The sequence below is a fragment of the Phasianus colchicus genome, chromosome 2 (genome assembly GCF_987193195.1).
Source record: "Phasianus colchicus chromosome 2, bPhaCol1.hap1.1, whole genome shotgun sequence".
Classification (NCBI taxonomy): domain Eukaryota; kingdom Metazoa; phylum Chordata; class Aves; order Galliformes; family Phasianidae; genus Phasianus; species Phasianus colchicus.
The window spans coordinates 84422480-84439096 of record NC_143437.1 but is presented as its reverse complement, the minus strand read 5'-3'; the positions used below and the strand labels follow the sequence as shown (position 1 = coordinate 84439096).

Sequence of the window (16617 nt, the reverse complement as noted above, 5' to 3'; positions counted from 1 at the left end):
AACAAAAGAAAGTAATTCTTGAAATCTAAGGGAAAAGTGGTATCTCCAGTCTTGGATATGCCATATTAAATGCTGATTTTCATTATGTATTCATTTACTTATAGTGTAAAAATAGTAGAAAATATTGTTGAAAAGTTTGCTTTAGAAAAGCTATTGCTTTTTAAGTCTATAAATTGAATTTAGTGTGAGGTTTTCATGAGCCTTATGTCTGATTTGTCCAGCTTCCATGTGCTCATCATTTCTCCAGGTATTGCCCTTTTGTAGGATGTGTCTGCCAAACCAAAAATAAATATAATAATCATTAATGATTATAAATCATGTTTCTACCTATACTTCCAAAATGAAATTCACAGGTGTAGAACTGCTTATGATACCAAAGAATGAAGCTCTTTGAAGATCTTATGGGACTAGGAATTACAAACTGGCAACATACACTATTCTATTGACAAAATTGGGCAACACTTAAACCAACATAAATGTAATTTATGAAGGGATACTTCCATAATAAACTGTTCAATATGTGAAAATTATATGTGAGACTTTAAAATTGCTGCCTTTTTAATTCTACTCTCATATCACAGCTGCAATCTCTTCAGGGATACCAAACACATTTGTCAGTCTCTTTTTCACCTTCATTCTTTATCTGTGAACTTTCTAACAGCCTGATGAGAATGATTATGTAATCTTTTCCCATCTTAATCAAATGAATCAACTAGATTTTTCACTTATTTTATAATTTCCAGCACGGTAAAATTTCATTTTGAATAAACATCAAATCTGCATCATTCTGTATAAAATATATCTTAAATATATGTTTTTTGAATTGTTCTTTTACATATGTGATACAAAAACCCACAAAAGTGCTTATATATATGGATAGAAATTCTGACAAAAATGCAATATTTCACATTCTCAATTGAAGCAAAAATTCTGTATTGCTTGTTTTGAGGAATCTGCTATTTAATCTTTTGCATATAAAGTAAACAATTCATCCTGTGAAAAGATTTTATCATATCTTATCTCAAGATTTCCTCCTATGCACACTCATTCATTCAATTTTTCTTCCTGTTGACTTCTCATAATTTTTGAGTCACGTTCCTTATTCTTATATTTTTCATAAAAATTGCACTGGCACAGTAAAAGGCTTCAACATTTTCTTAATCTTTCTTTCTTTTAAAAGATCAGACTTTTCTGGCATGCTACTCCCTAATCCCTCTTTGGTATTGATTACAGGCCATACTTGCCATTGCAATCACTCTTACAGAATTCTATCCCAATGTTACAATATATTTGGACATCATGTGTAGTTAGAGTAGGAAGGTAACAGAAAATTCACTTTGATAACATTTCTCTCTTGTACTGCTATAAGAATCTAACTAACTAACTAACTAACTAACAAATATATACACATATATAAATGATTCTCTAAAGAAATTATGGATAAATCATATATATAACCATATATATGATTATATAACCATATAACCATATATAACCAATATAACCATAAGGAAAGAAGTTAGGTTTTTCAGTTCAATAATCTGCTGTCTTCCATGAGCTTCATTTGGAAATCAGACTTATAATAATTTCTGTTGTTTTCTAAGGTGCTTTTTTTTTTTCTTTTTTAAACTACATTTCCCCCTAAGATATGCCTTCTTTTTTAATTAATAATTTAGCATACTATTATAATTTTTAGCCTTTAACTGCACATCCACTGAGGCTTGACCCTTCTCTAGATCATTACATCCAGTGTACTCATATTCAGTCAGATTCTTTTTATACTTGCTCAAAGGCATCTTTCCAATGGTCTCACACCCTAGTAACCTTGTACACCACCTCTAATCTTGATTTTCTAACTTTCTACTTACTTACTTCTACTTAACACTCATGAAATGACAGCCAAAACCTAAAGCAAAATTCATAGTCTATTACTTAAGCTTTATAATCCTTCTTCATTGTTCTTGGGCAATTTTTCTGATATCTGAATAAAAACAAATCTCTTATTTTCAACACCCTTCCAGACTCCAGCAGCTCTCAATTATTTAATATTTTTATATTAATATTTCTGTCTATTTTCAGAAGTTGAGTCTGGCTTCATATTTCTTTTAGAAACAATAATTATTACCACAATGCAGAAACTACATGTGTTCCAAAAGGAGGTGGGAAATCATTCTATCTAATTTGCTGATATTACAAGAAACTATTCTTATGAGCCAGCATATCACATAGGCCAGCACTATAATGAGTTTGACTCTTCATTCTAACTAATTCAGTTTTTATGAAATGGAAATTAAGCCATAAGAATTATGCAGGCTCTTTGAGAAGTAAGTTTAATTTTCACCAACTTTTGAATCAACTGTGGTGGTACAGGACCACTGAAACAGTATTTGCTGAAAAAATCTTCTAAGTGTACTCTGTGAAACAGAAGCTCTTCCTCCCTACTGCCATCTCAGAGAAAATGAGCTCCTTGAAGGATTGCTCTATTCTATTCTACTATACATTAGATCTTTTATATTAATATAATACATTTAATCCATTACTTAAAGAAATAATTCCACTTTCCTTTTCCCTTTAAAGAGTTAATAACCTAGCATAAAGAGCTAAAGTCCTTTATCCACGAAGATAAAGTGCCAGTATTTCACAGTGATTAAGTTCTGGATAATAGTCACCAGGCAAAAATATTTTTCACCTTGAGATTTGAGCTATTAACAAACTGAATTATATTACATGTATACCAAATGAAATTAAAACTCTTGAAACTCTGGCATGACGTTACCAGAAAAAGAAAATACAGAATTTAGAGCATCTGATATTACAGTGACATTGAAACTATTTTAATAATGTGAAAACATAAGAAAAGAAGCTGAATAAAAACCTACAGTTGGATTAGGGGGAAGAAGAAATAAAACTTAAATATTGAAATAAAAACTGTAGTTACTTTTTCTCTGAAATAAAAAGCTCTATGGATATTTATTTATGTATTTTTTTCTTGCAATGTGAGTAGAATACCTGCCATTCTGCTCATGTTAAGCTCTACAAAATATTGTCAGATATTCTGAATGATTCTTTTATCATAACTAAGTAGTAACTGATAAAGGTAAGCTATATCCTGCACAGACTGCTTTTCAGAATACTTTTTCATTTGTAGAAGTTATGACTCAAGTAGGTATTCCACATGTAGCTATTCCATGGTTCAACCAAGGGCAGATCATTGCTGACAAATATAGAAGACTCCATCTTCTATGATGGAGTGACAACGTCATTGGAAGGGCAAATGATGTCATCTACTTGGACTTGTGAAAGGTCTTTGACATGGTCCCACACCAAATCCAGATCTCTAAATTGGAGAAATATGTATTTGAAGACTGGACTACTCTAGTAGATAATAAAAGACTGGACTAGACTAGTAGACAATTAATTGGTTAGATGGTCACAGTCAGAGGATTGTGGTCATTGGCTTTATGTCCCGCTGGAGTCTGTTCATGAGTGATGTCTGTCTTGGAACTGATGCTCTTCAATATCTTGTTCAGTGACATAGATGGTGGGACTGAGTGCACTTTCAGCAAGTTTGCTTATGACACCAAGGCTGAGCTGTGCAGTTAGAGACTCAGAATCATAGAATCACCAAAGTTGAAAAAGACCTCCAGCATCATCTAGTCCCACCGTTCACCTGCTACCAATATTTTCCCAATAAACCATGTCCACCAGTACAACATCTAAACATTTCTTCAACCCTTCCAGCATCAGCAACTCCCTGGGAATGGGCAGCCCATTCCACTCTGTTGAAGAAGTATTTCTCAATGTCCAACACGAATCTCCCCAGGCACAACTTGAGACCATTCCCTCTAGTCCTACTACTAGTTACATGGGAGAAGAGGCCAACTCCCACCTCACCACAACCTCCCTTCAGATAGTTGTAGGGAGCAATAAGGTCTCCCCTGAGTCTCCTCTTCTCCAGGCTGAACAATCCCAGATCCTTCAGCTGCTCCTCATAAGGCCTGTGCTCCAGACCACTCAGCTGCTTCATTGCTTTTCTCTGGACATGCTCTAGAGTGTCAATGTTTTTCTTATAGCGAAGGGCCCCAAATTGAATGTAGTATCCAAGGTGCGACCTTACTAGTGCTGAGAACATGGGGGGATGGTCACTGCCCTGCTCCATCTGGATGCACTATTTCTGATATAAAGAAGTTGATACAATGGAAGGAAGGGATGCCATACAGAGAGATTGGGCAAGCTTGGAAAGTGGGTCCATATGTACTTGGTGGGATTCAGCAAGTCTAAGTGCAAAGTGTTTCACTTGGGTCAGGGCAATCCCAGATCTCTCTATAAACAGAGAGAAGAACTCATTGAAGGCATCTCTGCCAAGAAGGACTTGGGGGTTCTGTTGGAGAAAAAGTTGGACTTAAGCAACTGCTGGCAGTGTGCATCTGCAGTCATTCTATGATTCCATGATTCTATGATTTTATGATTCTTTGTCATGTTTGGCAAGTAGGCATCTGACCTAGTTGCCAGAGAAAAATCACTTTAATTACTGCTGAAAAAATGCAGACTGGCATTTTAAGAAAAAAAAAAAAAAAAAGTGTAATTTGGGAATTTTGTATGCTTGTGAATTTTAATGCTTTACTGTAATTGGAACACATTTTTCTTAAAATGGAAAAATCTTGGAAAAAGAATACCTAAGCATTGAGCCTAAAACTTTGTGTGAAGGGATTTTTGCTTTCTCAGTAATTGTCAACAGTTTACAGGCTGGTTCAGCCCAGTTCCGTGACTAGCGAGGCGGAGGGATTTCACAAAATCTGCGCCTCCAGAAAAAAAGGGAACAGGAGACCCCAAAATAATTAAAAACAGTGGCAATGATCTGAGGAGAAACAAGATAATTTACTAAATATAGTATCGGAATGCAAGATAACACACTATAATACAGTATAGTTAGTATTGAAGCTAATAAATCAAATATAATGGGAAAGAGAATGTCCAAAAGGTGTATAGGCCTCACCACAATGGTGAGGTGAGATGCCCAGTCCGGTTGAGCAGCAGGGAGACAGCAGGAGAGCCTGATGAAGAAGAGCAGGTGAAGAAGAGCGCATCAAGTGACCTTGCCAGGAGTTATATCTCCTCTCTGTGACCGCAAAATCCCCTGGGGAATGTAGTTCTTCTCTTCCAGGCAGGTACCCAGGACTTGAGCATTAACAGTTAAACTCCCAGTGCCCCACATGATGTTATGATGTGGCATACTGAAAACCAAAAATCATAAAACCATGACAGTAATTAATATTTAAAATCAATAAAACAGTTAAATTTACCACAATTATTTAAAAAAAAAAAATTAAATTAATGAAAGAAGCATATAGCCCTATTTGCTTTAAAATGAATTTAGACATCTTCAACAATCTTGAATTTCAAATAATTTTGGTATTAACAGACAAGAATACATAGTTTGTTACACCAATAATTTTTAATAATGAAATACAGACTATTGTACCAGGAAGATGACCATATTTGTTTTATGTCTTGTTTATATATATATATATATGTATTCAGCAAGAAGACAATAAGTATAATCCTGAATTGCAAAGTGCTGTTACTTATTTAAGTATAGGGTGTATTTAAAAATAAACCCTAAAAACAGTTGTCAGTCATTACATGAGTTCCATGTATATAATAAATAAATAAAGTACAAAAATATTTGAAAGGTATCAGAGTGCCCCCCACTTCTTTAATTCTCTTCCATGCTATTTTGTTCATTTTCATGCTCTTAGTTATCAACATGGGGCAATCAATTATTTATATAATAAGCAATCACTAGCATTAGTTCTGCTGCTTTTTAATAAAGATGCTTTGTATGGACTCTTGTATAAAGTGTAGCAATGAAGTTACACTATATATTAAGTACTGCAAATGTTGGCACAAGGATTAGGTTCACTGGCAACCTGAACATAACGTACAGCTCTGATGTCCAGGTACGTAAATGGAATTCTAATGTTTTGCATTTCATTTGCTAAGTTATCAAAGTTGTTTTCAAACTGTCATCAGAATTCTGAATCCTAATGAATAATTCACCTTTCTTTTTTTCTTTTTTTTTTTCTTTTTTTTTTTTTTTATTTTCCCTGAGTGATGGATTTCCTGACATTATCAATCCTGCAGAGATACACCATCCTGTACTTCATGAAATGTCAGGCTTAATACTTCAACATAAACATTTACATCAAGATAGGGCTGAGCAAAGAAAGCTTAGAGTATCTACTTTCTTCAAGTAGCAATTTTCCAGGTTCAGTTGATGGGAAGCTTGATATTCAGGCTCCTTAAAAGCTATTATCATATTACATTTGTCAAATGCTCTGAATGTGTGTCCAAAGAGGACATACTTACCCAGAAAATATCAAGCACATTCAGTATGACAGTACTTACTGGGAAGACAAACGGACAGAGAGAAAAATGAAACCAATAGTTGTAAGTAGAGAAGTCTACTCGTTCTATATGCTGCCACAGTAGCTGGCATATATAACAGAAATATCAGATCATAATTCCAGGATTGTATACATTTTATTTGATGTAATTCCTAGCCATCCTCACTGATCTCATGGAAAAAGGAGAAAATACATGAAAATCATTAACTAGAATGGCAAAAATTACAAAAATAGCCAAAGACAGTTTTTCAAGCTCTGTCCCACTCTCAAAAGAGATGCAAGACTAAAATGAATAACTCTATTTGAAATTTAAAAGGATTCAATAGAGATTGAGTTTCATGGTGTACCATAATTATTCACAATTGCGCTATTTTCCAGATTTTCAGTATTTCATACAACAACTCCATAAAGGAACGTGTTATATCACAGACTTTGTTATTGAGCTCATTGCCACATCCTCTGCTTCACGTGCAAAGGCGTGAATTCCCCTTTTCTCACATACTATCTGATCAACTTATATTAATGAAGTTAATCATCATTTTGAACTAAAATTTAAAAAAAAATCAGAAATACAATTTTTTAGTTATGCTGACTTCAAATATCTTAAATTATATATATATATATATATATACATATTTTTTTTTTTTAAATTATGTTTGAGATATACAAGATTCCTTTTGTATCTGACCACAGAGGAGTATCTGGAAGAATTATATTACATAGTATGTGAAGGTCCAAATGATGCTGTGTGATTATCATCTTTACTTAATGTAATTCCTATAACATTATAGGAAGAAAAAAAAAACCCCAAAAACATAAAACAGTGAATGATTTCAAAAAGATTTATATGAATAGAGTAATAAAAAATATGTTGACAAAGTCATCCACATGTAAGGGAAAGAATCATAAGGGTTTTATTTATTTATTTATTTATAGACAGAAATTTACAGAATGTAAAAACAGAAATTAAAAAAAAATACAAGCAAAAAAGACAAAACAAGAAATAGGAGAGAAGTCTGTCTGTGTTGTTGTCATGGTTTTGTGACTTTTGGTTTTCGGTATTCCATATCATAACATCCTGTAGGGCACTGGGAGTTTAACTGTTAATGCTCAAGTTCTGGGTACCTGCCCAGAAGAGAAGAACTACATTCCCCAGAGAACAGTTCTTAAGGTTTCCCTTCCCATCATCACTCCTGTGACTGAAATCATTGGAGTGTGCCTTAACAATACCACTCACTGATACATTACAATGGTAGACTTATTGTACTCTGGAATGGTTTTTCTCTCCTTTCCTACAATAAGTAGCCAACCAAAAATATGTGTATTTGAATGTTGTAGACATTTTGCTGGGAATACTGTCTCATTTTTTAAAAAAGTTTTTACTACCTGTTCTGGAAGTTTCCATTACAAATCCGAAAATAAATGGTTGCTATGCTGTTTAAAAAACTTCCACTTGTATTCTGCAGACACTACTTTTGTTTTACTTTCAAATTCCTAATAGAGTTAAAATTAAAATTAATGTTTCTGTTTACTTGCCAGTATATGCAAAAGTATAATCAGTGGTGTCAGCCTATATCAGTAATAATGTTTGTCTGTTAATGTCTGATACAAGGGAAGCATGAGGCACACTATTTAGCAGGCCCATCACTGAAGGAGTTTTATGTTGCCAGCTGTGAGCTTTCTGAGCTGTAATAAGTAGTACAATTAGTAGAAATTAAACATAATACAGACAAGATTGAAATGGTATTGAACAGGACACTTTGCAAATGCACAATTTTTTACCCCAAATGATTATAAGCTAAGAAGAAAGAGGAAGAGTTAAGCAGAAGCTTACTGAGAAACTGAAGAAAGTTTTGGTATCTCAGAACAATGAGCTACCTTCCATGAGTAGCCTTTGTAATGCAAAAGTGCCAGTGCCTCTGCATAAGGTTCACCAATTCCAAAGACAATATAAAGATATCCACCTATCTCCATGTCCACCTATGGCAATATGTGTAACAGCAGAATACATTAAAGCACTGTGAAGCAGAATAATCAAGGTTTTTCACAGAAAGCAAGGATATTTAGTTACAGCTACAGAGCAGCTTCTAACAAGCAAGCTTCTTCTGCATGCAGAAGCTAGAGGAAGATTACTCAAGCCCTTTCTCACAGACTAGTCGTCTGTTCAGGCTGTGATCCATATTTCTCCATGCAGTCTTCAACTCATATATATCTGGATTCCTGCAAGTCCTGGGCAAGGGTTGAGAAATCCTTTGTCTGGAGAACACTGATGGACAAGTTCTGGGCAAAGGTGGTGAAATCCTTTGTCTGAGGGACACAGATGGACAAGGCCAGGGGCAACGAGAAAGAGAGAGAAGTGAAATTAAGAAGATTAATGGCCAGGAAGCAGTCTTTTGTGTGGGCTTATCTCAAGGAAGATGGCCATCTCAGGAGATGCTGCACATGACCCTTATCCAAGCACCCAGGAATACCACGCTGGCAGAAGAAGGATAAAAAGGGGACCTACAACCATGAGGTTAGGTTTTCTGGCAACATATTCCTCGTGAAGAAGAGGTTTCTGCCATGAGAAGCCTCATGACTTGCCTCTCTCCCTTCTGGACTTGCTCTGCGCGCTACCAGCATGCTGAAGAACAAAGGTGTCTGCCATCAGATTCCTCACTATGGAATGCCTGCATGCTGACGGACTCTCCTGGGCCTGCTACCTGAGTCCTGCTGCTTCCTCCTGGACTGGCTCTGCAACTTCTTCCTGCTATCTACTTGCTGCCCAAAGCCGGCCATGCTGCTGCTGCTCTCCCCCTGCACTTTTGCCTCGGACCTTCAAAATGGCATGCAACAGCACTGCTGCTGGATCCTAGTGGTGACTATCCCCACTTCACGCAATACTTTCTTACTTCCTATCTTTTCTATCACCCTCATTCCCTTCCCCATTACCCTAATTCATAATAGTCACCGTCCTTCCCTTCCCCGTCTCCCTGAATAGGATTTATAATAAACTTGTTGGACCAACATTTGAACCACTGGATATACATATATTAAAAAGAACCTCCTCTTCCTCCTATAAATCAGAACGAGACAGAGATGTGAATATTGAGTTACATTTTCAGGATATTAATGGAATTTACAGAGTCAGATTAACACTGAACTGTCAAGATGGTTAAGAAGAGCAGTTCCCATTGAAGATCCTCCTTAAATTTGATAAGGGCCAAATAGAGTTAGGCCAAATTAATATGTTATGCTCTTGATCAATATATCTGCTATTATGCTTCTAGTACTGCCACCAGTGTATTCAGTTTCTTTCTGTTCTTACTAAACTGTCATACATTTTACTAGGTTACTGTTTTATCTTCCAGATTACTTCCTACTATTTTTTGTTACCTTCATGCCTGGCTTAAATCTATTTCAGTTGATCACACACAACATAGAAAATTTGTTCTGAAAGGAAGAAAGTGAGATATTAACAAAAAAGGAAATTAAAACAGAAGATGATGTAACTAAGAAATCGTTTTACCTTTGTTTCTAAAAGGAAGTATCACCAGTGGATCCAACATTTCTAAGAAAACTTTGATCCTAGCAGTGATAAACTTCTGCACTAATTATCTGAGAGACTACTGGCCAGGTTTATGTGATTTTCACTATTGTTCTCTGTTGCAAAGTGTCCTGTTGCAGTGATTGAATTCCTGGCTAACTTCATGGGTTGATAATCAACAAGACTAAAGGTGAATAATGTTGAAAGGTCAGATCTACCTGGGCACACACTTAGTTTTTCCTTGCCTACAACTTTGGTTGTTAAAGCAGTGAGTCAAAGAAGTAACCTTGAGAATACCCTCTGGCCTTTTACACAGAATGCTGTTGATTTATAATTGACAACAAATGTTGGTCTTAAGAAAAAACAAATTTGTGTCATTCACTCTAAATTTTCACCACAAATAATAAACACTTGCTTTTTTATGAGAGTAGTATAAGATTTTAAATCTCAATAGATATTAAAATATAAAATATCAAGTTATTTTAAAAAATCTTTATTGATTACAGACTGATAAGATCACTTCCCTCCTATGCATGCATGACAGAGATGGAGGGCTGAGACAGTAGACATCTGTTTATTTGTAAAATATCACAAAAGATATTTTATATATATATTACTGTCAATAGGGATTTAACTTCATCAGTTTCCAGTAGCAGGGCAGTGAGCTTGTTTAAATATCTGGAAGAAAATTTAGTCTTCTCACTAGAAAAACAAACAAACAAACAAACAATCCTGATTGTCTACATAGGGAAACATATTAATGATGTTAATTGCTGATTGTTCTACATTTTGATAAAAAAATATATATATGATGAACATAATTCTGCAATGCTAATTCTGTTCTGCACACTTTTTTGTGGTCAGTGTTTCAGAAACATGAATACAAAAATCTTTCCACAGCATCTCACTACTTCTAACTTCTTGAGTACTTCTTCTTTGAAGATTATGTTTGATTTCATATACCTTACTTTGATCAGCTTTGTTTTCACATAATGGGCCACTTAGAGATGAAGAAGATACAGTAAAACTACCTAAGTTTAAATTGTTCTCATAAACATCTGGGGACCTGTTCTTTCTTGTGATCATTTTTTAATGTTATGATTCATGTCAGTAGTGTTAGAAATAATATTTTCTTGGGATTAATACAAGATATGTGCAGGTGCTACAAGATAATAATTGATAAAGTGCTTAACTATTAAAGTTAGTTATTAACTATTAAAGCTTCTTTATCTAAATGTAGTATCATGTAAGGTTCCTTGGAGGTCTTTACTGAGTACAGTGTTAGGATTTTCAGTAAGCATATAGATAATGGAATAGAGAGTTAACATTAAATTAGCAAACAACAGAGAGGGACAGAACATTTGTAGCAAATCAGGATTCAAATGTTAAATTATTTTGAAAAATTGGGAAATAATCTGATAAATGTGAACTATAATTCAATAGGGACCAAAATGACTCTTGCACTTAAGAATGGTCTTCTGCATAAATGCAGTTTGAGGACAAAGACTAGCTTAATAGAAACAAATATAGGGAGAATAAACAAGTTGCACATGCATCATACTACTAATCTGCTGCTGAAAATGGCAGATGATGTATTGACCAATAACTCTGAAAATCCTGTCTATGTGGAATGCAGAGAGAATCTTCTTCTTTACCTAACATTGCTGAGGTCTATGCTGGGAAGTTACATTCAGACTCAGCCATGGTACTTCCTGAAATATCTCAAATCACAGTACTAAAATGAGAGCAGTGTAAACTACCAACTTAGAAATCAGAAAACAATGTGCATAAGGACACATCTAGAAAGAGATTCATTTAATTTCTAAAACTTTAAGTGTTGAAATGCTCTCCAAATTCAACAGAGGCTGATGCTAAGGGGAAAGGAATTATCTCTGCTTTATGTCCACATTCAGGAAAAGTGGATTTCAATCAGTACATGAGGGATGCAGTTAACAGAATAATAATAAATAATAATCTGATTATTATAAAAATGGAACAGTTAATATAAGGAGTCTGTTGATGCTATGAGAATCATAGCCAGAGCTGATACTGCTTTAAAACTAGAAAGCTGCCTAGATTTCTTTGTTATTTTATATGGGTATACAGACACTTAAAGATTCCTTAGAAGTATGTAGGATGATCAAGAAAACAAACAAAAAAGCCACACACACACGAAACAACTACCAACTGTAGTGGCATACATGTCACTGCTCACATTTCACTACGAGATTTTTCCAGTTCTAGTAGTGTTAACTTTCAGTCTTGGTGACCTGAATCTGGTTTGAAATCTAAATATGCTTATTTTTATGTGGTATGTAATGTGATTATGAAAAAATTTTAAAATATTGAAGCTACAAATCCAATTTGAAGACACAAATGTGCCATGACTTGTGACAAGGGGAGACACAGTCACTTGATTTTTTATAAGAATTTCATATTTTTATGCTCCCATACTTTTTAAAACATTGTATTCTGTCAAGATTTCACTGATGCTTTATTTTTCCATAGGAAAGTGCTAAGCAACCATGTCTCCCTTTTGCCTTTGAGTATTTGGCCCAATCTGAAAACACATATAAATCTTTCTAATACAAAAGTTATAGCTGCATACGCAGGACCTATGCAACAATAACATTCAGATGTTTTTGAAATGCTTCAGCACCAAGATAGAGTTTATTTCAGATATAAAATAGATAGAACAGGTGCTATCAGACAGTTTTATTTCCTTTGTGACATAAAGCCTCCATCCCATGAATGAAAACCTAGGTCTTCAAACACTAAACTTGTTGAAATACGAATTGAAGAGGTTTAGGATGGTATCCTTATGGTTTAAAAGAGACAGTGCTATAGAGAGAAGTATAGAGCAAACTAGTCAAACAATTACTTATTGAGGGAAACCAAAATGAGAGAATTCTATGCTTTGAATGAGATGAATGGAAGGGTTAATCTCTCATTTTGCACTTTTTCTTATAATGAGTACATTAAGGAATATTTAAAAAACAACAACAACAACAACAAAAACAAAAACAAACAAACAAACAAACAAAAAAACCCTGTGAAATAACATTCACTTAAAAGCAAAACTGTGTGATCCCAAGTGCTGTCATTTAAAGTGGTTAGAGTAAGAATTGTTTAGCTATTTATTTTGCTATACCTTAAGAGATATGTATAACTAAGAAATTATTTCATTTTCTTATTCTTCTGGAAAAAACATGTTATACTTTTCTAAGTCTAACACAGCATAGTTCTTTACTGGATGTAAATTATCTGCCACTTCACGTGAAGTGAACAATTTTAAACCTGGGTCTCTTTGTAGGAAACATCTAGAAATAAAGAAATGTTGAATTGTTCAGTTGGAAGTGACCTACAAAGATCATCAGTTACAACTGCCTAAATATAAATGTCTATATTTCAAACTGTGTAGAAAACCTAGCAGAAAGCCTCTTTTTAGTTTTGGTCAGTGTTCTAGTTGAAAATTTGCTTGACATTTAAGTAGTAATAATAGTAGAAGAAAAAATTAAATATACTTTCATATAACTCCTTTCAAAATATGTAATTGCACATGACATTTGTTAAATTAAGTGAAATTTTATGAAATCTAACACACAAAAAAGTATCACTTGATCAATTCTAATAATTTATTTCAAGAAAACAAAGCAAATATTGCATCCAAATATTAGTCGCTTTAGGGAGCAAAGGAAGAACAGATTTTCGGAATGGGTAAAATTTGTAATGGTGTGTTTGATTAACAGCTATAGGATAGGAATCAAATCTTAAAAAAGATATCGCAGAAGAAATTTCATTTGTCTTGGTATTTCTAATCAAACAATTGAAATAGACAAGCAGTGCAAGGCAGGCAAGATAATGAAACTGAATACAGGCGCCCATATTCATCCTATCTAATTTTGAGTTCATGAATAATATACAAAGTTGAGAATTTATATGCCTAGGGATCTGTATAAAATCGATGGAGAGAAACAGACTTCTCTGGATGGTGTTTCTGTTCACTCTGAATCTTAAAATACTTCATGAAAGTGCTCTCTCATGCAAGTTATTGTGAATAAATTTTGAAAAGGCAAAACTGGGCCAACAAATATTATCTTAGTATAATGAAAATAAACATGTCTGGTGGAGGAATGCATGCAGATCAGTGAGGCCAATAAAAAGACTTAAAAAAATGGTATTCACTTCATCTTTCTCAATACATATGAACAAAAAGGGAGGGACGGGCTTCTATGATAGCCTGAACATGACTTTCAGTTGTGCAGATGTATTAGATCTAATCATACAGAGGCTGAGGAACATGGCCCTATTCATCTAAGACAATTAATTTGTATGTAATTACTCTGAGTATTCAAAGCCTTTTGAAGTTTTTCTGGAGTTTCTTTGAAGTGTTTGTGGTGCTTCACACTTTGATTTTAGAAGTCTGAAAATGTGTGAAGAATACACTTCATTGTTGTGGGGAAAACTACTTTCTATACTTTATACTATAAAGCTTATTCGGTAATTTATAGGTAAATATCCTTTCCAAAAAATAAAAACCCAGAAATCTCTTTCCTTCTCTCTTTCTTTAAGCATATTTTCTGTAGAAACATATTACAAATGATGCAAAGTGGAAGTATCTTTATCTCCAATTCCTTTTGCTGGAACAACACAAGTATAATGCAGCAGGACTTGTGAATATATATTACTGTAGAAGCATATAATAGGTTGTTTTATAAATTTACACATTGTTTTATTTGTTTAAAAACTGTGAAAAACAGATAATCTGATCCCAGTAAAATAAAACAATATTTTGTGGTGAAAACAATTTCTCCAAACAAAAGAAAGTAATTTTAGTGTTTAGTCTATATTTGAATATTTATCAAAGCCTAGCATTTTGATTAATTTTACCTTTCAGAGTCCTCTTTCTACTGAATTTACATAGTGTCATAGGATTTCATGCACTGGTTTGCAGAATGTTGTCAGATAATATTTTTCAGTGAATTTAAGTATTTAGATTCCTATTTGCAGTGATTTCACCTTTTTTAATGCATTCTATTTCCAGTGCAATGGTACACTGATGCATTTTAAACATTTCCCCATGAACACTGAGAGCTTGACCAATGATTTGGTATTTGAGTGCGAACTTGTAAGTCTCTAAAGCCAGGAACACCAAGTAAGATATGAATGTCTGAAGAAAAAGAAGAATTTGACTTCTTGAGAAGACAAAAATCACTCAGTACTTCTGCATTAAACAAAAGAAAAATCATATTTTAAATACTCTAATTTTATAATTCAAATAATCAATATTTTAGATTTTTTTGGTAGCTGAAGAGAAAGCATTTATGCTGAGTTTTGGTATACACATAAAGAAGATGTACACCATGTTGGTTTTGTGGGTTTTTTTGTTTGTTTGTTTTTGTCTTAATAGTACTGTGGTTATAAATAAAACACACAAACAGAAAAGAAAAGGCTAAAGTTTCTTCAATTATGCTAATGGTGATAAAATCATCTCTGTTCTTTAGATGAGCACAACTGTCAGTGAAGTCAATAAGAATCCTGCTGCGTATAGGAAGGCATGGCATTTAGCCCTCAGCATCTGTAAGAGAAGTATTGTGTGACAGTGGTGCACGACAAGCTTGGAAATGACAGCTGGAAGATAAATGCTAGGCTGGAAGTAAGTCTGAGTAAGTACATTTTTGTATCTTTTTGTATCTTATTTTATAATAATATATATATTTTTTTCACTCTTGCCATCAGCAGCTATTTTTATAAAGCCAGAATAAGCAGGGTAGCCTATAGGCCAAATGTTTCTATGAAGTATAAAAATTCAATTATTTCTTGAAGCTGAATGACATCCAAGTTACTGTACCAGTAACAAAACCAACTGGCTTTAATGCAGAAATGTGGGCACTGGGACAAGCAGGAAATAATACTAATAAAAATTATGCATTGTTTCTTGCTGGCTGTGAGTAGACTCACAGCTGTACCAAAAACAAACAAACAAACAAACAAAAAAAAAACCCAAACACATAAACAATGTCAGAGAATCAGAAGTGAAGCATGTTTGGACTGTGCCATTCACATAATTTTTTCTGGTAGTGGATTTTTTGGTAGTATTTTAATACCACATGGGAAATGTGAAATGGAATTGTGAGTCCTCTAGACAGTTTTAGAACCTTGTAATTCAAGTGTACATAAACTTAAATTACTACAGATTAACTTCATAGATGGATAAAGTTTTTCTTTGTTAAATGCAGACAAAATTTCAATCATATTGAAATCCACTGCATTTATACTCAGATTCATTTTTATTTATTTATTTGTTTGTTTGTTTGTGTGAAAAGACAATATAGCAATTTTGTGAAAATAATTTCATCTCAAGAATTTAGGTAGACATAAAGTAGCCCAAGATATCAAATACTGTTGAGCGTAAACACAACTGTATTCCCTATATCACCTTCAGTGCATTTCATAACTAAGTAAAATGACATTATACAGAGAAATAGCACTGTAAATTTAGATGGTAGTGAAAGTCTATCTTTGGTTTCTAGAACTCACACCTGAATCGCATATCTTCATAGAATGGCTTAGGTTGGAGGGGGCATTAAAGATCATCTATTTCCAAGGATTGCCAGACACTAAGTCAGGCTGCCTCGGTCTCCATCCAACCTAGTCCTGAATGCCTCTAGAGATGGGCTATCC

At 34.0% G+C, this 16617-nt stretch overlaps 1 long non-coding RNA gene across 2 annotated transcripts in view; it reads right to left on the bottom strand.

Moving 5' to 3' along the window:
• The window catches only part of LOC149919149 (uncharacterized), a 35608-nt gene that overhangs the window by 15348 nt on the left and 3643 nt on the right, over nt 1-16617 (bottom strand). Inside the window, exon 4 of one of the 2 annotated variants that reach the window (XR_016464818.1) lies at nt 15404-15511. The exons of the other annotated variant lie outside the window; for it this stretch is intronic. This is a non-coding gene — a long non-coding RNA (uncharacterized LOC149919149). Of the gene's footprint in view, nt 1-15403; nt 15512-16617 lie in introns of those variants that run through there. 2 annotated transcript variants of the gene reach the window in all.